The sequence below is a fragment of the Chiloscyllium plagiosum genome, unplaced genomic scaffold (assembly GCF_037043375.1).
Source record: "Chiloscyllium plagiosum isolate Xiang-an unplaced genomic scaffold, Cpla_swu_hap1 HiC_scaffold_14, whole genome shotgun sequence".
NCBI lineage: Eukaryota > Metazoa > Chordata > Chondrichthyes > Orectolobiformes > Hemiscylliidae > Chiloscyllium > Chiloscyllium plagiosum.
In genome coordinates this window covers 59,949,803-59,971,995 of record NW_028270152.1, presented here as the reverse complement: position 1 = coordinate 59,971,995, position 22,193 = coordinate 59,949,803, and positions in this window count along the sequence as shown.

Genomic DNA, 22,193 nt, shown 5'->3' with positions numbered 1-22,193 from the left:
GGCCAACCCTTTCTCTAGTTGCCCTCTTGCTCCTTATATATGAATAAAAGGCTCTGGAATTTTGATAAGGATATCTCATGATCCCTTTTAGCCCTCTTAATTCCTTGTTTCAGATTTGTCCTACATTCCCGATATTCTTCCAAAGCTTTGTCGGTCTTCAGTTGCCTAGACCTCATGTATGCTTCCTGTTTCCTACTAGTTAGCTAGTCTCACAATTTCACCTGTCATCCTCGGTTCCCTAAATCTTGCAATTTCTATCCCTCAATTTCAGACTAACATATCTCTCCTGAACTCTAATCAACCTCTCTTTAAAAGCCTCCCACATATCAAATGTGGATTTATCCTCCAAACAGCTATTCCCAATCTACATTCTTCAGCTCCTGCTGAATTTTTGTATGGTTGGTCTTCCCCCAATTTAGCACTCTTCCTTTAGGACCGCGCTCATCTTAGTCCATGACTATTACAGAATTGTGATCACTATTCCCATAGTAATCCCTTACTGAAACTTCAACCACCTGGCTGGGCTCATTCCCCAACACCAGATCCAGTATGGCCCCTTCCCAAGTTGGACTATTTACATACTGCTCTATAAAACCTTCCTGGATGCTCTTTACAAATTCTGTTCCATCCAGACCTCTAACACTATGTGAATCCCAGTCAATTTTGGGAAAATTAAAATCTCCCATCACCACCACCCTGTTGCCTCTACATCTTTCCATGATCTCTCTACATATTTGTACTTCATTCTCACGTCCGCTGTTGGGAGGCCTGTCGTACAGCCCCAACTTTGTTACTACACCTTTCCTATTTCTGACGTCTGTCCATATTGCCTCACTGCTCGAATCCTCCATAGTGCCCTCCTTCAGCACAGCTGTGATATCCTTTCTGACCAGTAATGCAACTCCTCCAACCCTTTTATCTCCCTCTCTATCCCACCTGAAGCATGAATATCCTGGGATATTTAGTTGCCAATCATGCCTTCTGTTAACCAAGTCTTAGTAATAGCAATAATATCATACTCCCAGGTACTAATCCAAGCCCTAGGTTCATCTGCCTTACCAACTACTCTTCCTGTATTAAAACAAATGTACCCCAGACCATCGGTCCCTTTGCATTTATCATCTGGTCCCTGCCTACTCTTCCCCTTAGTCACGCTGACTTCAATATCTAATTCTTTACAGGCTTTAGTTACTAACTGTTTCCTGTCCACTAATCTCCTCATTTGGTTCCCAGCCCCCTGCCAGATTAATTTAAACCCTCCCAAACAACCGTTAGCAAAAGCACACCCTAGGACATTGGTTCCAGTCCAGCCCAGGCATAGACCATCCAATTTGTAATAGTCCCACCTCCCCCAGAACCAATCTGTGTCGCAGAAATCTGAACCCCTCCTTCCTGCATCATCTCTCTAGCCACGCATTTACCCTTCCTATTCTTTCATTTCTACTCTGACTAGGAAATATATTTTTCCTTTCTTCACTGTCGCTGGGTCAAAACCCTGGAAATCTCTCCCCCCCCCACCTTACAGCATTGTGGGTCCACCTACAGTTCATGGACTATGGCAGCTCAAGGAGGCAGCTCTCAACCACATTCCCAAAGGTCACATCCCACAAGTGAATAAAGGAAAAATGTATACATGCACTTTCATTCATCGCATGTCTGCTCACCTCTTAATGTTGGTTGTAGAACCAGGTTAAGAAGTTACCATGTTGGGGTTAATCAGCATCTTCATATAACCAAGGCAGATCAAAATCATTGTGGATCACCTCAAAACCGAATCGTGGGTAGCAGCAGATTTCAGAAAATTACCTTCATGACTGCAGCCAAAGCCTAGTGAGGAGAGTACTGAGGCGCAGTGTAATATATCCAATTTGTGATAATCAAGCAAGACATAATTTTGAAGTCTGCAGATTACACAAATCTCAAAGGTAGCAAACACTGAAGACTGTAGTTGTCAGACTGCAAAAAGATAACTTGGTAAAATATGCAAACAACTGGTGGCTGAAATTTCATTCAGTCTGTTGTGGAGTTTTTAATTTTAAAATGGAGATTGAGGAGAGGCAATATCATCGAAACTATAGAATTGTAATGGAGGTGCAGCAACAGATAGCCCTGGTGGTAGCCATGTACTCAGATCTTTGAAGGGGACCAGACAAGTTGTGAGCCTGTTAAAAACTCAAAGGGGACCCTTAGCTTTACAAACAAAAATGCAAGGAATTCATGTTAACCTTTGATAATATTCGAGCTAGGAGGGAGTATTTTGTCTAAGTCTGGACACCAGACATTATGAAGCATATAAGGGCTCCAGGGATAGGTGCAAAGCACACTTACAAAGGTATAGCCAGGGATGAAGGGCTCTTGTTATGGAACAGACAACAGAATTGAGATTGTTCTTTTAACAGCAGGATAACTTAAGGGGAGGTTTGCAAAAGGTCATAATGGTTATGATGGGTAACTATGGAAAAGATTGTTTCCAATGCTGGAATGTTTGAACATCAGAGGGCAGGTATTACATGTGAATGGTAAAAGGAATGCCAATTACACAAGGAAAGTTTTTGTTTTAAAAATAAGATGTTATGACCTGGAATGCACTGCTTGAAAAAGCAGTCGGACGAGATTCAATTGTAACCTTTAAAAGAAAATTGGATCAGAAAACATTGAAGTGACTTGGGATTGACATGGGATCACAGAAAGTGAAATAAGGAAAGATGACTGAACACTTGATGGGTACAAAACCAGTGGGGAAACTGTAAACCAAAGCAAAAAAAATTACCAAAATAAATTATCAACAAGATTTCTCTTTTTCTAACTATCATTTTAATGTGAATCAAAACTAATGTACGTTATATGTGAATGGAATTTTATATAAAAAGCTGCATTTCATTTGAAAGAATCTTGCACAATCACAAGTGCTTCCAGTATTCTCCCCTACACAAGACATTACCCACAATTCCAAAGTTTTCTAGCTGACCATCATATCTCATGTAAGCATGATGATAGAATGTATTGAATTCATTGATAAGTTTCATAGTTTATGTGACAAAGCTAGTGTGCTTCCAATTAAATCTGTTGGACTATAACCTGGTGTTGTGTGCTTTTTAAACTTTGTATGCCCCAGTCCAGCACCGGCATCTCCAAATTATGTGGCTGTTGGGTGGGAAGAAGGTTGGAAGGGGATGCAGTGAGCACTCCCTTTTAAGTATAATGTGTTAGTCATTCAGCTGGCATGGCACCTTCAGCAAGTTGGTGCACATGCCACCAGGGTTATGTTGGAGCAGGTACTGGGGCCTCATTAACTTCAAATCACAGTTTATCAATATGCAGCTTCCTAACCAAGCCGTGCTTAGCTACATCATCACTAAATCTCTAATTCATCACTAACCTGTCCCCAATATCCATTGGACATCCATGACTTCCCATTGTCTAGTAGGGGAATCACATATAGCCAGTAAAGATGCAGCTGTAATCTATCAAACACAAGGAGAGCTTCCTCAAGCTCAATGGTATTACAGATCTCCATAGAAGACTGGTCATGCTCCCCCAGGTCCTCAACATGTAGCACATTACCTCATTGCTTGCTCTAATTGTTCAGAGCACAGCACAACCTGGATGGTGTGGCAAGCTATGTGCATGCTATACTTGACAACACTCACCAAGCTTCCCCCCCCCACCATCCCAGCTCTCAGTCCTAGCTGCAGAATCACATTTCCAGAGAATCTTACCATCATTCCTTGACATTCAAAGGCTTTAGTAAGTCCCTGAACATTGAACAGAAACTGAATTGGACTGGCCATGTTTTCTTCCTTTTTAAATTCCTGTATGGGATGTAGGTGTTATAGGCAAGCCATTTCAGAGGAAATTAAGAGTCAACCACATTGCTGTGATTCTGGAGTCACATGTTGGCCAGATCAGGTAGGGAACACAAATCCCCCTAAAGGGCATTAATGAAGCAGGTGAGCTTTTACAACAAATTCAGAACTTTACATTCCAGATATTGTTAAGATCCAACGAAAGACTTACTGAATCCAATATGTGCCAAGTTAACTAATATCCATAGTGACGTTTCCGTTAACCTACATTGATTTCTTCCTGCAGTGAGACAAAGGGAGGGATTGGGTATGATGGAAATGAATTAAAGTGTAGTTAGTGGACATACATCAGCAAGAGAAGCAGTGAGGTATCCCTGGAAAGTGAGTAGGAAATACAGTGGGTAGGACGGGGTTAGTAGAGATGCTGGAAAAGCACATCAGGTCAGACAGCATCCAAGGAGCAGGAAAATCTACATTTCGGGCAGGAGCCCTTCATCAGGAATGAAGCTGGGAGCCTTTGGGGTGGAGAGATAAATGGGAAGGGGTGTGGGTCTGGGGAAAATGTAGATAAGAGTACAATAGGTGGATGGAGGTGGGGATAAACTTAATAGGTCAAATAGGAGAGTGGAGCAGATAGGTAGTAAGGAAGATTGACAGGTAGGACAGGTCATGAGGATGATGCTGAACTGGCAGGTTGGAACTGGGGTAAGGTGGGAGGAGGGGAAATGAGGAAACTGGTGAAGTCCACATTGATGCCCTGGGGATGAGGTATTCCAAGGCGGAAGATGAGGTGTTCTTCCTCCAAGCGTCGGGTGTGAGGGAGTGGTGGTGTAAGAGACCCAGGAACCGCATGTTCTCGGCAGAGTGGGAGGGGGAGTTGAAATGTTCAGCCACGGGGTGGTGGCGTTGATTGGTGCGGGTGTCCCAGAGATGTTCCCTAAAGCGGTCTGTGAGAAGGTGTCCAGTCTCCCCAATGTAGAGGAGACCGCACCGGGAACAACAGATGCAATAAATGACATTTGTGGATGTGCAGGTGAAACCTTGATGGATATGGAAGGCTCCTTTGGGGACTTGGATGGAGGTGAGGGGAGAGGTGTGGGCGTAGGTTTTGCAATTCCTGCGGTGGCAGAAGGTGCCAGGAAGGGAGGGTGGGTTGTTGGTGGTGAGTGGACCTGACCAGGTAGTCACGGAGGGAACGGTCTTTGCAGAAAGCTGATGGGGTGGGAAGGGAAATATATCCCTGGTGGTGGGGTCCATCTGTAGATGGTGGAAATGTCGGCAGATGATGTGGTTTTTGCGAAGGTTGGTGGGGTAGAAGGTGAGGACCGGGGGAGGGGGGGTGGGGGGTTCGGCCCTTGTTGCAGTTGGACAGATGGGTTTGAGGGCGGAGGTTTGGGATGTGGATGAGATGTGTTGGAGGGCATCTTCAACCACGCGGGAGGGGAAATTATGGTATTCAAAGAAGGAGGCCACCTGGTGTGTTTTGTGGTGGAACTGGTCCTCTTGGAGCAGATAGAGCACAGGCAGAGGAGTTGGGAATATGGGATAGCATTTTTGCAGGTGGTAGGGTGGGAAGAGGTGTAATCCAGGTAGTTGTGGGAGTTGGTGGGTTTGTAAAATATGTCAATATTGAGTCGGTTGCCGTTGATGGAAGTGGAGAGGTCCAGGAAGGGGAGGAAGGTGTCAGAGATAGTCGAGGTGAACTTAAGATCGGGGTGGAATGTGTTGGTGAAGTTGATGAACTGCTCAACCTCCTCGCAGGAGCACGAGGTGGCACCGATGCAGTCATCAATGTAACGGAGGAAGAGGTGGGGAGTGGTGCCGGTGAAACTATGGAAGATGGACTGTTCTACGTAGCCAACAAAGAGACAGGCATAGCTGGGACCCATACAGGTGCCCACACTTCCTCTTTCATCTGGAGGAAGTGGGATGATTCAAAGGAGAAATTGTTAAGGGTTAGGACCAGTTCAGCCAAACAAATAAGAGTATCAGTGGAAGGGTGCTGGTGGGAACATCGGGAGAAGAAGAAATGGAGGCCTTGGAAGCTGTGGTCATGGTGGATGGAGGTGTCGAGGAATTGAATGTCCATTTTGAAGGTGAGGCATTAGGGGCGGGGAAACGGAAGTCTTGGAGGAGGTAGAGGACGTGGGTGATGTCTTGAGCGTATGTGGGAAGTTCCTGGACTAGAGGGGATAGGACAGTATCGAGGTAGGTGGAGGAGATGAGTTCGATGGAGCAGGAGCAGGTTGAGAAAATGGACGGCCGGGGTGGTCAGGCTTGTGGATCTTAGGAAGGAGGTAGAATTGGACGGTGCGGGGTTCCCGGACTATGAGGTTGGAAGCTGTGGGTGGGAGATCTCCTGAGGTGATGAGGTTGTGGATGTCTGGGAGATGATGGTTTGGTGATGGGAGGTGAGGTCGTGGACGAGTGGGCACTAGGAGGAGGCGTCTTCGAATTGACACCTGGCTTCAGTGGTGTAGAGGTCAGTACACCAAACTGCCACTGCACCCCCTTTATCTGCTGGTTTAACGGTGAGGTTGGGATTGGAGCAGAGGGAGTGGAGGGCTGCGCGTTGTGAAGGTGAGAGGTTGGAATGGGGGAGGGGATAGACAGGTTGAGGTGGTTAATGTCTCAGTGGCAATTGAAAATGAAGAGATCTAGGATGGGTAATAGGCTAGCACGGGGTGTCCAGGTGGATGGAATGCATTGGAAGTGGGTGAAGGGGTCCTCGGAAGGTGGGCGGGAGTCCTGATTGTAACACTAAGCTTGGAGGCGGCGGAAAAGGTGTTCAACGTCACGACGTGTATTGAATTAGTTGATGTGTGGATGGAGAGGGATGAAGGTAAGGCCTTTACTGAGGACTGATTGCTCATCCTCAGTGAGGGGCAGGTCAGGAGGGATGGTGAAAACTTAGCAGGGCTGGGAGCTAGGACCTGGTATTGGTTTGGAGCTGGGAGTGTGGGCAGAGCCTGTAACTGAACTCCTATCTTGACTCTGATCTTCAGCATCTGCAGTCCTCACGTTTGCCTAGGAAAAGGCTAGTAATCTGGGAGGAGGTGCTGGTTATCAGTCCTTGACGGGACATACGGGGAAAGTGCTGAGCCCTTGTATCCATGAGCCTTGGTGAATAGTGTGTGCAGTGACAGAGTTAGAGTTGATGTTGGCCCTGCCATTGAGGAGAGCAGAATACTATTGGCCTGCTCATTATCTCCTTTGATGCAGGCCACAGCATGAACCTGTGCTGGAACTTCTGTCCAAGCTGTCTGTGTCTGGTAGTGAGGTGTTCTGTGTCAGTCAGCAGGATAAAGGGATTGCCCTCCTCACCACCAAAACATCCACCAGTACTTCCAGTTTCCTGCCCAGGAAGCATGAAACTAGCTTGCTTTTCCTCTGAAACATTTTCAGGGTTGAGTTTTAAGGAGTGCTTTCTGGCTTGCAGCTGGACTTTGAACATGATACTGGAGGCACGCAAACCAAAAAGGCTAGGCTGTAGCCAGCAACTTGGTTTCATAATTGATGAGTGAAAAATTGAAAATTATGTGAGAAAATTCATTACAGACCTTGGCAAACCAAGCGCCATGAAATTCATTCCCTATTGTGTTATAACTGGGAGAATGTAACCCCAACAGATGTGATCCATTCACTGACGGTGACTATTAGATAGGTGCCTCATGATGAATAAAGTGGAATATATGTCAACAATGGATCTCCATATATAGATGTAAAGGAGCTCTTAAGAACTGAAGGCTGAGTGCAGCTGAGGGATGTGTAGCTGTATGGAATGAAATAGTAAATATACTTACGAAAACAGCATGAAAGAGGAACACGATTCATTTTAAATCAGCATATTCACTTACTTTTCCTTACTTGTTAAATAATTAAACTGTTTACAACATTACATCCACGACCTAGGCAAAACACTGCTACTGCCCTTAGTCCCCTCCAATTGTACTTCTGTGTGAGACCAGTAAGTCCCTCCCTTCATTTATGGGGTAAAGAATACATCCTGTTCCGAACGACAGCCAGCAGTAATTTCAAGCAAGAAACCCAGTTGTTGCACTTGCTCAATGTCCTCTATCCATCTCAAGACATCGAAATTCCAAAGTCTCCTTAAGTATATCTTGTGGACATGCACAGTTTGGAGACCCAAAGCCTGAAAGCCAAAATTAAAAATTCACTTCCGATTGGAAATTTCCACCTGCTCAGACATTTCTCCAACGAACCCCACTACCCAGCTTGGAAATTGTTTAACAGTGGGTCCAAACTCCCCCTTTCAGATGTGAAATTACCACACAGTGCGCTGTTACATTAAATCCTAATATCAGTAATGGTGTTATTCCTACTGAAAATGTTCACAAAATAAATGCTTATGACAGCACAGTTGCTTACCACTGTTTAATCGGAAATACTAACAAGGACCGAATTCAGCAAATCTGAGATGCTTGCACTAAATGTAATGTACAATTCATACCATTATAACTTTGGGCTTCTTTATAATCTTATCATCATTGTCAGCAAACACAGCAATTTATACCCCCCGCAGCGTTGCATGGCTGATATTCTTCTCAGTCCCTTACCATTCAAACTTGGGTAAAACCTATCTTTCTCAGTCATACTAGCAGATGATACCCAGCTTTATAAATATTCATGTGAGATCTTTGTAAATGAAGGATTACATTATCTCTCATTCCCAGTCCTGTTCATAATAGAATTCAACTAACAGTATGTAGAAATGAAAGATGGCCAAACTATTCTATTGTACAGTGGTGCATAAAATCCTCTCACTGCAATCACAATGCAGCCATCGTACTTATTGAGAACAGAGAAAAGGAAATAAACTTGTAGCACTCTCTGACCTACTTTGCATTGTGTGATAACTTGTTGCAACTTCTATTTCTGATAAGAAAAGTTAGCCAGGTTTGGCCGTTGTGGTGATTATTTATTTATTTACACAGTATGGGTGACACTAGCAAAGCCAATATTTATTGTCTATTTTTGAGTGGTTTGCTCAGCTGCTTCAGAGGACAATTTATTATGTCAATGGTTCTCACAGAGTTAATATTGAAGTTTTATTAACTCCACCCAATTTGATGATGTAACTAAGTATTTGGGTGGAGAAAGATAAGCTTTGCAGGAAGATCCAATGGAGAAAGACATGAGATATCTGGCTCCTGGTAGTTGTAATTATGACGAACTAGTCAATCTTAATCTTACCCTGTTGCCATCATGCAATACATATACCTTACGTAAAACAAGTGCCTTTTCTTACTATGAAATTCCAGTGTATCATTAGTCAACCTTTAGACCCACGTAGAAAGGAGGATTGCTAGGCATCACAAGGACTGGGTGCCTTATCACCTCTGACACCATTATTTTGATTTAGTAAGTTTCCATTTTATGTAAGTTTATATTGATCATCAATTTGCATTCATGTTATTGATTCTCATTAGGGGCTATTTGACCAAATTTTGTTTGTTTAAAAGAGTAGAACAATGGATTCCTGGACATTGTAGGGGATGGGGTACATCATCAAAGATAAAGATGATAACTGGCATTATTTTGATTTCGTAAATTTCCATTCATCTTTTGTACATTTGCATGAACTGCTAGTTTGCAATTGTGTTGCCACAACAGGGGCTGGTTAACATTATTTTAGGTTTAAAAGAGTAGAAAGAAAGTTTATGTGTGATGTTGACCAGCATAATAGTGACTTTTAGGAGCTAGTTGGTACCAAAGGAGCTGGGGAGTATCATCAAACATGATGATGGCAATTTGATAGAAACTCATCTAAATTCAATTACAATTCTGTAAGTTTCCATTGACTTTTGTCACAGTATTCCACCAAAGGTTGTTCAACTTGGTTAGGTATTTTTGAATCATAGAATCCCTACAGTGTTGAAACAGACTATTCGGCCCATCAAGTCCACAGTGATCCTCTGAAGACCATCCCACCCAGACCCACCATCCCCTGTAACCCCGCATTTCCCATGGCTAACCTAACTAGTCTGCACAACCCTGGACACTATGTGCAATTTAGCATGGGCACTCCACCTAACCTGCACATCTTTGGACTGAGAGAGGAAATAGGAAGAATGTATGAACTCCACATAGGTTCAATCCCAGCCTTGGGCGACAGTCTGTGAGGTGCTGTGAGGCAGCGGTGCTAACCACTGTGCTCCCTGATAGACCAGGAGAAGCATTTTGTGTTGTATTGATTAGCTGTTATGATTAGGTAATGCCTTTCAGACACTATGCTACTATGTCACAACTTTATTATGTCATTAAAATTGCTTTATATTCTGTACAAAATATCCACTTCTTGTCATAACTAAATTCAACCATTTACCAGCTATTTGCCTGACATAGTTTTAACAGTTCTAATGGAGAGAGGTAAATTTTCAGGTTTCGGTTACTATGGCAACCTTAGTGGCAAGTTGCCTTAAGGAGTCAGAATGAGTGGAATTTGTGATTAATTTCATAATCTCTGGAATGCACACTCATTCCAGAAGCAGGAGACTTTGCTGTGGATGATAAGCAAACATTTAATGTTATTACTTTCAACAATCACAGCTTTTACTTTAGCAATTGCAATGAAAACAAAGCAGTAGATGACCTGTCAGTAACGCACTTTAGTATTGCTGAAATAAGAGACCACACAGGATCAGAAAATTGGCTTTAGGTTGGGATTTCTCATTGAAACTTAGTAATATTGCAATCATAACTTAAAAACATATGGAAGTAGTGGGGGGAGTGTTGGAATGACATAGAACAAAAGGCGGTGGGGATGTTGGATGAGTGTTGCTGAGATTAGATTGTGCAGATGAACAATTTGATAATGCTGGAGCTTATTGTGTGCATTATTTTCTGATAATGTGTTGCATTGATGAATAGCAATTTTGCAAGCCAGGTGTGAACATACACTAACAGTAAAATGTAGTGCTCCTCCTGGAAGTGAAGTGAATAAGGAGTTAGAGAAGATTCGTGATTGTGGAACCTAGCATTGACTATTCCTTCCACAATTAAGTGCAGGCAGGAAGGATCAAAAATGCCCTTCCTAACTGGAGCCAAATGGAGGCTATGGTGTCTACATAATGGTGACTGATAGGACTCATTCCTAACAATGTTTGTCTTCAGGTGAATGGCAGGAAGGAGCTACACCAGATTTAGGTAGGTAGGAGGTTGGGCTCCCTCCCTGTTACGCAGTCTGTGACCAATGGATGATTAGTAAACCTCTGAGTAGCAGGCAGATCTCAGAGGTAGGAAATCATCCTGGCAGGGCAGGCAACCCGGAAACAACAGTAAACAGTGGATTTGGATTTCTTCCCATCAGTCACTCCAGAAATGCTTAGAGTGAGATGGATATGAACTAGTGCCATGGCATTCCACCCAAAAACTCTGGGATTTTCTGTGTTGAAAACTGTCATACTAGACAATAGTTGCTCTACTACTTCAAAATGTGGTATTGATTAAGAAAAATGTGGAAACCTGAATTATTCACATTCCAATACCTTGTTCTTTAAGATCTTGCTAGAAAGACAAAGTTCTGTATTTGAAAGTTGCAAAGGTTAAATTTCAACATTGTGAAAAGTGATTGCAATATTCTCTAATAATGGATTCAGTAAAATTATAGTGGAGTGAAGGTTAATGCACAGCTGCTCAAGTAGCAACAGTCTGCAATACAGAAAGTATTTATATATGTCTCTGGAGTCAATGTTCGGAATACTTTGCAATATGGAAAGCTTAGGTAGCCAGTACACATAAGAAAATATGTATCTTTCACTTGGTATGATATTGAATAATGTTCAAAATATTACACAATAGAAAACCTGCTTACAATAAATTCATTGAAAAAGGTGACAGATGAACTGCAGAAATAGGACACCTTATTTACAGATCCATACAAAATGTATAACACTATATAGTTGAATGGACCCCTTTAACAAATGAAAGCTTGTTCAAGAAAGGGTATCATATATCTTCATTGGGCTCTGTTTCTTTGCTAGCACAGCATGACAACCAAGTTATGTGACCGAAGTATGTTAAACAAGCTACACCAGACACTTTGATGAGGCTATGTTTTACCTCACTGATGAATTTTAAATACAATTCCGAATGGTATGAAGATTAGGTTTCCTTGATTTAAAACAAGTCTGTCTGTTAGGAGCATACTGTCAGACATACTCCAAAACCAGCCTTTGAAAACTCCACATGGCATTTATAAGAAAAGGCATTAGTGAAACTGCCACAGCTTCAAGTGATACATTTTTAACAGTATTTCCTTTTGCTTGACACCTTTCAAGCTCCTTTTATATATTGTAAGGTCTTAACTGGTCATGTGAAGAACATGTGACCATAATATCTTTAGTCATTATTTGGATCTTTGATTAAATTATCAGTATAAAATATATTTTGTATTGTTGAGTTTATTTTTGGCAAATTTATCATCACGAAAAGGCAATGGCTGAGAGAGCAGTTAGCTCAGTTGGCTAGATGATGTGAGTGCACTACAGAATATAGTCAAAAGTCACACGACACCAAGTCATAGTCCAAGCTTTATTTGAAATCACAAGCTTTCAGAGTGCTTCCCCTTTGTTAGGTGACTTCTAATCATGTCCACCCCAGTCCAACATCGGCACATGCACATCATGGCAGAATATAGTCAACAGCACTGTTCTGGCTGTCATTTTTTATGGAGCCCTGGTCTAGCTGCCATAGTTCATAGAGATCTGCCTCTTCACGTTACTCCATGGGTGTGGAATGGTTACATTCAAGCAACACGTAGCTAATTATCTCTTTCTAATGAAGAGAGATGCCGGTAGTCCTTTGTGAACTATGTCTCTTTTCCTTATCATCTGTTACTAAGAATGGCTATGTATCAATAAACATTTCAGTCAATAGATAGTGCCTTGTTGGATTAATTAGACGTTTTACAGATGAAAGGACTGTAAAAAAGGAAATTATGCGCAAGTGCATTTGTAAAATTAGTACTGAAAAATAACAGAATCCTTTTCATACCCTTAAAATGCTATCTTGTCATTCAAGAGACATTTTCTCAAACACTTTGCTAGTATTAAGTGAACAACATGAAGCTCAAAGTCGTCCAGAAATTTGTACAATGTGCTTGTACTGGAATTGTAATTAGAAATCTTACCACCCGTTGCTCCAAGTCTTGAAATTATCGGCTTCATGATGATTTATGTTCAATTATGTATTCTGAGGCAGAGACTGATCACATAGTAACAGCTCTGTTCATTGGTCTGTTGGAGCAGTGGATGCAGTACTTCCTCTTGTTAAATCTTCACATTATTCTCCCTATTTTTGAAAGACAAGATTTCTTGTGAGCTGAGGAAGTTTCATATGTTGTCTAGACATGTACAAAAAGCTCCTTTTCATTAACTGGCCTATTTAGCCAGTACAGCCAAGTAGACCACAACCCTCCCAGATTCAATGATTCATTTGTGTTTGGATAATTCATAAACTAATTATAAAAAAATGGGTGTTAGGATCTGAAAGAGTTAATATTGAGAAATGCCTTAAGTACAACTCACTAAGATGTTATCATCTAGACTTGGTAGGAGAACAGCAGTATGTTGCAACTAAGATCATTAGTGCACTTCTAATCAAGCTAGAACTGACAGCACAGCAGTCTGCTTCACACAGATAATGCACTATATTCGATTCTACTCATCACATTAATGCAGTAGAAATCTGCAAACCCTATTCTGTAGCCACACACAATGTCAGAAAATGATAACAGTATGGAGGGCGAGTCAATCTTGGGCTTAGGCTATAAGAAAGATAAACAAATAGTCCATGGAAAAGTCAACAATTCTTAAAGCAATGGCCTGAAGGTCCAAATTGGATGTTTTTCTTGTCTCAAACAAAGGAGCAATTAATTTAAATTTGTGGATTCAGAGAGTTGGAGGGAGAAGGCAGAGTAGTAAATGTTTTATAGGTGTTTACATCATCATATAACTGGTTAAATAAGGGAAAGAAAGCATGGGTGGGAGGAAATACTCTATTAGGTAATGAATATGAAAGAGTTAATCTGAAGGTTCACCATTCTGATATATTGGGTTGAGTATCAGACAGTTCAGGCAACAGTGTGGTCTCTGATGGAAGCATATATAATCTCCACTTCATTTTTTACAATGGATACTATGCCTAAGGTTCAATTTAGCTTGTAGATAGTTATTGAGATGTAATGAATATAATTATCAAAAACAAAAGTTTTTTGTTGAGATTTATTTCTGACGTATCCTCCCCCACAGACGATGGAACAGCCCTTTAAGACAAGTTTCGGATTGCTGGCAAAGTATGTTCCCAAAGCAAAAATTGATACTCAGGCACTACGACATATGATAACATGGTGGTAGGGCTTCCCATCATTGATGTTATTAATGCAAAATCTTACTTAGCATTCCTCCCTTTCTTATCCTGTTAATGGCCAATTTTCCAACTTAGGCCCATATTCTCAAATTCCCTCCTTAAAACATTTTACTTCCCTCTCTCCTTTTAAAATATTCTAAAGCCCATCACTGTGACCACATTTTCCATCATGACTTTTAATATTTAACTCAGTGAATCCATGCCATTTTGCTTAATGGTGGAAAGGTTGTTGTTAGAAAACAATGAAATTAGTCATTTTTCTTGTGCGACAATTAGTGAGAAAGAAAATGAAGGAAGGTGGAACCTTGCTGCTCTATTCAACAATCACTTTTTCTAAACATTAATGCACTAAACATTTACCACATTAGCCCAGATCCAGCCAGTCGGATAAAAATTGAGCATTGCTGTGACTTTGCCAATTACTGGTAACATCACTGTTGCGATTTTAAACTTTTTGTCTTTACTTTCAAATTTATCATTGGCCTCCTTTCTTTTTTATCTCACAACCTCCACAAGCCCTAGAAAATGTGTAGGATCTCTGTGATCCTCCTCATGTCCACTCTAAGTTATATCACTCCATTGTGTTGGTCCATGCCTTCAGCTGCCTAGATCTTAAGCTCTATAATTTTTTCCCATGACCTCTCCACCACTCTATCGCCTTTCCCCCTTTAAGACACTCCTTAAAATCCTATATTCATGGACAAGCTTTTGATCACCTATCCTAATATCTCCTTATGTGGTTCAATGTTACTTCTGATTTCATAATGATGTGATGATACAATGGCTTTAAGATATTATTTGGTCCTGGTATTTTTTTTAAAGAAAGGTTTTAAGACAGAGACTCTGAGATGTCTATTAAAAACAGTTTGTGAGGTCTTTGGATATTTTTTTAAAGTTGAAACGGTAGAACCAGACTGAATGGATGTGGTCAAGTTCTCACAGAACTAGGACTTTTAGCTCCTTAATATTTCAGTCGCAGGAATTGTGGTTGGGTTTTTTGCTGTATCTTCTTTTTACACTCTGAGTTTTCTTCATATTTTTCCTGCCAGAGTTACATGTCTGGAGAAAGGACCTCCATCCCTAACGCCAACTCACCAACACCATGTCCTACCTCCCCCTTGCCCACAACCCAGCAGGCCAAAATCACTTGCACTGTCTGTGCCCTCAGTGCCTCTGCTGATCCCCCCTCCACTGCCTCCAATCTCATAGTTCCCCAGCCCCATATTGCCCGGTTCTACCTGCTCCCAAGATCCACAAGCCCAACTACCCCAGCCGACTCATTGTCTCAGCATGCTCCTGCCCCATCAAACTCATCTTGTCCTACCTCGACTCTATCCTCTCCCCCTTTGTTCAGGCAATTCACACTTACTTCCACAACACCAATCATGTCCTCCATCTCTTCAGTAATTTCCAGTTCCGGACCCCCAGCACTTTGTCTTCACTATGGATGTGCAGTCCTTATACATGTCCTCACCCCAAAAGGCTGGCTTCCAGGCCTTCCATTTCTTCCTCTCCAATAATCTCATCCAGTCCCCTTCCACAAATACCTTCCTCCACCTCAATGAACTGGTCCTCACCCTTAATAGCTTGTCCTTTAACTCCTCTCATTTCTTCCCATTCCAAGGGTGTGTCCATGGACACTCGGATGGGCTATGCCTGCCTCTTTATCTATGTCAAACTGTCCCTCTGCAATACCTACACAGGCACTGTGGCCCAACTCTTATTCCGTTATATCGATGACTGCATTGGAGCAGCATGCCGCACCCATGACTTCACCCATAACTTCCACCCCACCCTAAAATTCACTTGGTTCATCATGGACCCCTCCCTCCCCTTTCTTGATTTCTCAATTTCCATTTCCAGTCACAGTCTGCAGACAGACGTTTACCAAAAATACACAGATGCCTCCCACCCAGTATCCTGCAAGAACTCCATCCCATTTCATCCAATTCCTCCACCTCTGCTGCATCTGCTCAGATGAGGACATATTCCCCACTCCCAAGCAGCCCAGGTATCCACCTATTTTCAAACAATTTGCTTTTTCCCCCTCTGTCATCCAGAGAACCCTCCACTGCACCACCTCCATTCCCCGTAGGGTGCAGCTCCCCCTACACCCACCCCCAATTCTGAAGAAGGGTTACACCGAAACATTGACTTCTCCACCTCCTGATGCTGCCTGGCTCACTGTGTTCTTCCAGCCTCCTGCTTGTCTACCTTGAGTTACATGTGGGACCTTTGCCTTTTGCAAGGAGTGTGTTTAGAGGATGTTACTATACTGGAACAGTTACTGTCTAGTAGCTAACTAATTCGTTATTCTGTTAAGCTTTCCAGTAGAGTTACAGCTAAGCCAATTCTTTTCATTATTTTTTCTTTTGTTGTATTTTAACTGGTGGATAAATAAAGTGCGTGTTGCTTCAACTGTGGTAGTTTGACCAATCAAATTGCATCTGGAATGCAGCACCTTACACTTACTTTTAAAATAAGAAAACGATAGGATCTAGACTATCTTTCTAATATATTTTGAGGGGGTCTGGTTCACATCTTTATGAAGTGCCTTGGTTTGTTTTGATACATTAAATATATTATATATATTTATACATATACAAATTTATTGTTAATGTTGTGATTTGTCCAAATTTGTATTGGGATAATGTCAGGTGTGAGTAGCTCACTTCTGGTGAATTTTTTTTGTCTTTTTAACCTCTTCAAATTTAGTGAGAGAGGACAAACCAAAACATTTCAATCTAATTGCCCTAAAAATGAATGGTCTTCCTCCTTTCAGAAGTCCATTCCTCACTGCCAGAAACATGACTGGCTTCTTGAATTGGGTTGCACTGTGTGATCTATTCATGAAATGGTCCATTATGCAGCATTTTCCATGGCAAGTATGGTGAACAACCAGTTGGCCAAATATTACATGTCAGGATAGACAATTAAAAATATATTATTTTCTACCATTGCTCACCCACATCCTGCCAATCTTTGCAAACTGGTCATTTTATTCTAGCGTCCCTAAAAGCTTTTATTTTATTATTTCTGAAGATTGATTATGCTGATTCTGTTGCTGATTACACACTCCCATCACTAAAGTGAAAAATGAAAGCAATTTACAGATAAGAGTAAATGGCTATTGCTATTAAATTGCATTTATCTCTACTGATATGAATTATCTCTTTTAATCAAAGGCTGTGTCATTCACATAAAATTTTAGCATAAGGTTCATGCGATCGTAAAGAATATTTTAATCTCCCAGACGTTTATAATAATAGAAATAAATAAATGAATTTAGATTTGATAGGATGGGTACATTGTTCTTTAAACCTTCTCATACCAATTCAAAGTAAATTAAGAATATTCTAAGTTTGGAGAGTATCAATGGCAGTTCGATTATCGTTTCTATTAATTGTACCTACCTCTTTACAACAAAACACAGGATCTGATTGACATGGATACATTTAACAAAATGACCAAACAGGTCTGCCTGTCTTCACCTCTTCTCCACTTCACCACCACAGTATAATCCAGATTCATAACTGGTAAGAGTCAGATGGGTGTTGCATTTGAAGGGTCAAAGTGGGAAAAGGGCGGTGCTATAAGGGTCAAAGTTTAACTTTCTCCAGGTCTTAAGATGTATAATGCCCAGACGTACAGTTGTAATGCATTGTGATTCAATTTTGTAAATTCTATCAAGCAAGTGGCTTAAAGAATGCTTCGAAAATCTTATGAGAGCTTAAAGTCAAGTGCATGCAAACTGAATCAACCATGATCATAATGGACTGGTGATGGATTGGTGGTAACAAAGGCCATCTGCCTACCAACAGATTTATGATTGGTTCCCTTGTGATGCCATTGGACGCCTAAAAGGAAGAAGCTGTCTTTTTCTATGTAGTAAGAAAACACCTTAAGGCTAAATGAAACCCGATTTTATTTCCCTCATCAGTTGCTGTAAGCTATGACTTTTAACCGATACGTCAGAGACATTCTCAAGAAGGGTCAGTGGACCCTGAAATATTAGGTCTGATTTCTCTCCACAGATGTTGTAGGACCTGCTGAGTTTTTCCAGCAATTTCAGTTCTTGTTTTTGAAGTCAGAAACATTATTAGTGATGAACCAGTTGCTCTGTGCCTCCTGCAAACTAGTTAAAATACTTGGGGAATGAATATTGAGAAGAAGCATGTCCTGACAACTCAAAAGCATCATGTCAATGAAGCCTTTGGACAGGGACTGGTGAACTGCCTTCTCAGACTTCCTCTTTGCTCATCCAGTTTATTTTGTGTCTGTCTGTATCTACCTGTATCAGTGTGTAGAGAGCTTTTTACAAGGAGGTTAGAATTTTAACAAGCAGATTGAAATGTCAATGGTGCATAATTCTTTATCTGTATCTATTTGTTAAGGACAGTTATTTTAATCAACCTGTTCAGACATATTAAGATGCATCTTTGGGTTAGGTGCTACTTAAATCCAGACCTTCTGGCCTAAAAGGATTGACAACTTGCTCAGACAAGTTTTGCAAAGTTCTAGGATATTTAGGAGAACTCAGGCCCTCCTACAACAGAGCAGGGACACTGCCATTTCACCACAAGACCCTTCAAGAAAGTGCACGGTTTTTGCATGCAATTGTTGAACTTTTGAAGTAGAGGAGTAGTGTTAGACTGGAGTGGACAAAGTTAAAAATCACACAACACCAGGTTATAGTCCAACAGGTTTATTTGGAAGCACTAGCTTTCAGAGCACTGCTCCTTCATCAGGTAGTTGTCTAGTGCTTCCAAATAAACCTGTTGGACTTTAACCTGGTGTTGTGTGATTTTTAACTTTGAACTTTCGAACTCAGAGGTACTTGGAGAAATGTGGAGCAGTTGTGATTTGAACCAGGCTTGTCCCTGATGTAGGGACATTATCACTTCACCACAAGAGCCCTCAAAATTATTTTCAATCAATTTGTTCAGATACGCTTTCAGGCCATGGGTAGGTGTGGTGTAAAATTATGTCCCAATACATGTGTGAATCATAATGTAACACATGTATTGGGCCAAGCAGTGGAATGTGGTGAAACGGTTAAAAATTATGTCCCAATACATGTGTGAATCTAACCGGAATGGAGGTGTTGCTTAGTCCCGTGTGAATCTTATTACACACCTCCCCGTGTGAATCTTCTTATCTGTATGTAACCAGAATGGAATGTGTTTTTTAGCCTTGCTCTGCTGTTCACATGAATGTTTATATCTGGAAAAGAGTATATCAGCTGGAAAAGTCTCCAGTTCGGTGAGTCTGCTCCGGGGTTACGTTTAACCGCCGAGCGTGGGTTGTTGGCAACCGCTCTACGAGAACTGACGGCTCCCAGTTCCGGTAACATGTAGAGTGAGTATAAGCCAGACCCGTTGTGGCGACGCTGTGGGGAATAAAATGCCCATATTCTAGCAGACTCGCCTCTTGGTCGTTTGTTCTGTGTCAGACTACTCTCCTACGAACCTGACCTTGAGAATTTTTTAAAACAGTAGGGTAGAATAGTAACTGTAGGGAAATGCATCAACATGGCTTAGCCAGTCAGAGTTCCACTTTAATTAGTAATATGATAAAATTTTGATTGAACAATATAACAAATGCAGGTGAGTATAAATTAAACAAAAGTAAATTGGAGACATCATGCTTGATTACACCCAGCCAAAGATCACATACTTTTAAGGAAATATTATTTTAAAAATTGCAATTTATTGCTGAAGCATTTACTTCATAATTTTTGTGTGTATCGTTTCAATTTAGCACTACATGTTTCAATAAAGCAAGTTGAAAACAATTAGCATGAAACAGTACCAGACACGAAAACTACCTCAGCTGTGTCAGTCTGTGAAAGTTTGTGTGAGCAACTTAAGGAATTTATTACACATGTGACTTAACACATTAATTTGTTAGATAAAAAACACTTTCTCAGTCAAGCACTCCCAATCAGCAGTTATTTGGCAATCAAGGGCTTGAAGGCCCCAGTTTTGCTCACATGGAAAATCACAGACTGTCTGCCTGCAATCTCCCAACCAGGGACCTCTGAAAACATTGTACTACACTCTTCCAGCTATACCAGTTGAGGGAAGTCAGCTCAATACAGATCAGATGGAAAATTAAAATGCCTCTAAGCATTATCCATTGATATTTCATAAACAATGAGAATGCAAGTACAATCAAAGGGACAAGATTAGATTAAATTAGATTAGATTCCCTACAGTGTAGAAACAGGCCCTTCAGCCCAATAAGTCCACACTGACCCTCCACAGAGTGACCCACCAAGACTCATTTCCCGACATTTACCCCTGACTAATGCACCTAATACTGTGGGCAATTTAGCAGAGCCAATTCACCTGACCTAGACATTTTTTGGAATGTGGGAGGAAACCCACGCTGACACGAGGAGAGTATGCAAACTCCACACAGACAGTCACCCGAGGTGGGAACCAAACCTGGGTCCCTGGTGCTGTGAGGCAGCCTTGCTAACCACGGAGCCACCGTAACAGGTCAAGCTGTAATAAGTAGCAGCCTCGTACTGCAATTGTACTCAGAAGTTATGCCCTTTCAAATTTTTTTCATGACTGATCACTCAACCTTGTTTTCTTGAGAAAGCCAAACCTAATTTCAAATTTAAAACTGGGCTTCTTCCCAACCAATACCACTGTAGATCAAGAACAGATTTATTTATTTATTAGCACAAAATATTTCAAGCTGCATCCTACATGTTGTTTTCTTGCCTATGCACAATTGCCACAGCTAACAGATAGCTACAGGCACCTCATGGTCTCTGGTTCAGTGTATGGATTTTTTTGAAGTTGATTGCTGCCATTAATCCTTCCTTGTCTGGTCTTTATCAAAGACCTATCCAATGATCAGTGGTTGGAAATACACTAACATAGAGACTTTAGAAAAGGCATTGTTCTTAGTTAGCAAGGTGGCTCACTGCATGATAATCGCAAGCACAACTATTCTACAGATCAGGTACAATTAGTTGCACTCACCAATTATTATCTGCTCCTAATAAAGGGTGATATGGAGCTCACTGTCTTCACCACAACTTATATGTGACATCAACTGAATGGATGCAGCTAATGCACCTTCAACATTGCCTCTTTCAGAACCATTACCTTGAACAACATCCCAGAATCTTTGGGGACAATGCGGTCTATTATTTGAAACCTGAAAAATGTTGAACTTTCTATCACAATACTGTGAAATTCAGTGAGATCCAATGTAAACTCTGAAGTAGATGTTAACTTTAAGAAGAATAAAAGTTTTATTTCCACCGTGCTTGGGGTTTTTAAGATGCTATTCTTTGGATAAACCTAAAGCTTGGCTTAGCATGTCCAAGTTATGTGGGTATGTAGGTGTCCTTAAGCCTGACAACAGCAATTTAGATATTGTTGTGAAAAAAAAAGCGATAGTTTAGTTTTGTTGCCTGAATGGGGTGCAGCTCCGACAACAATCATGAAGCTTTACATCATCCAGGGCAAAGCAACCCTCTTGATAGGTATTCCATCCATCACCAATATCATTGACACACAGTCAGAGCAGTGTGTATCGTCAAAGAGTCCAAGTTTAGTAAAGGTTTATTTCAATTCAGCACAATCCACAGAACTCACACCCAATTAACCCTTAATTAATATCCATAAATTATTTGCTAATTCCACTAACTCTCAGGATCTCTTTCAGGCATTGTTAGATGGTAACATGTCCCTTTTACAAGTTGCATTGTATTAACTCACCAAAGGTCTTCCAGCAGTACATTCCAAACCTGCAGACTTTACCACCTGGAAGAGAAGGACAGTAGATGCATAGGAATACCACCACTGCAAGTTCCCCTCCAATCCACACACTGTTCTGTCTTGGAACTATATAGCCAACATTGTTCCAGTTTGAAAATCATGGGACTCCCTTCCTAATAGCACTGCTGGTGCCCCTTTGTATCCAGGGTGCTTATGGGTAGGTAGTAAATGCTGCCACCTAGTGATGAACGAATGA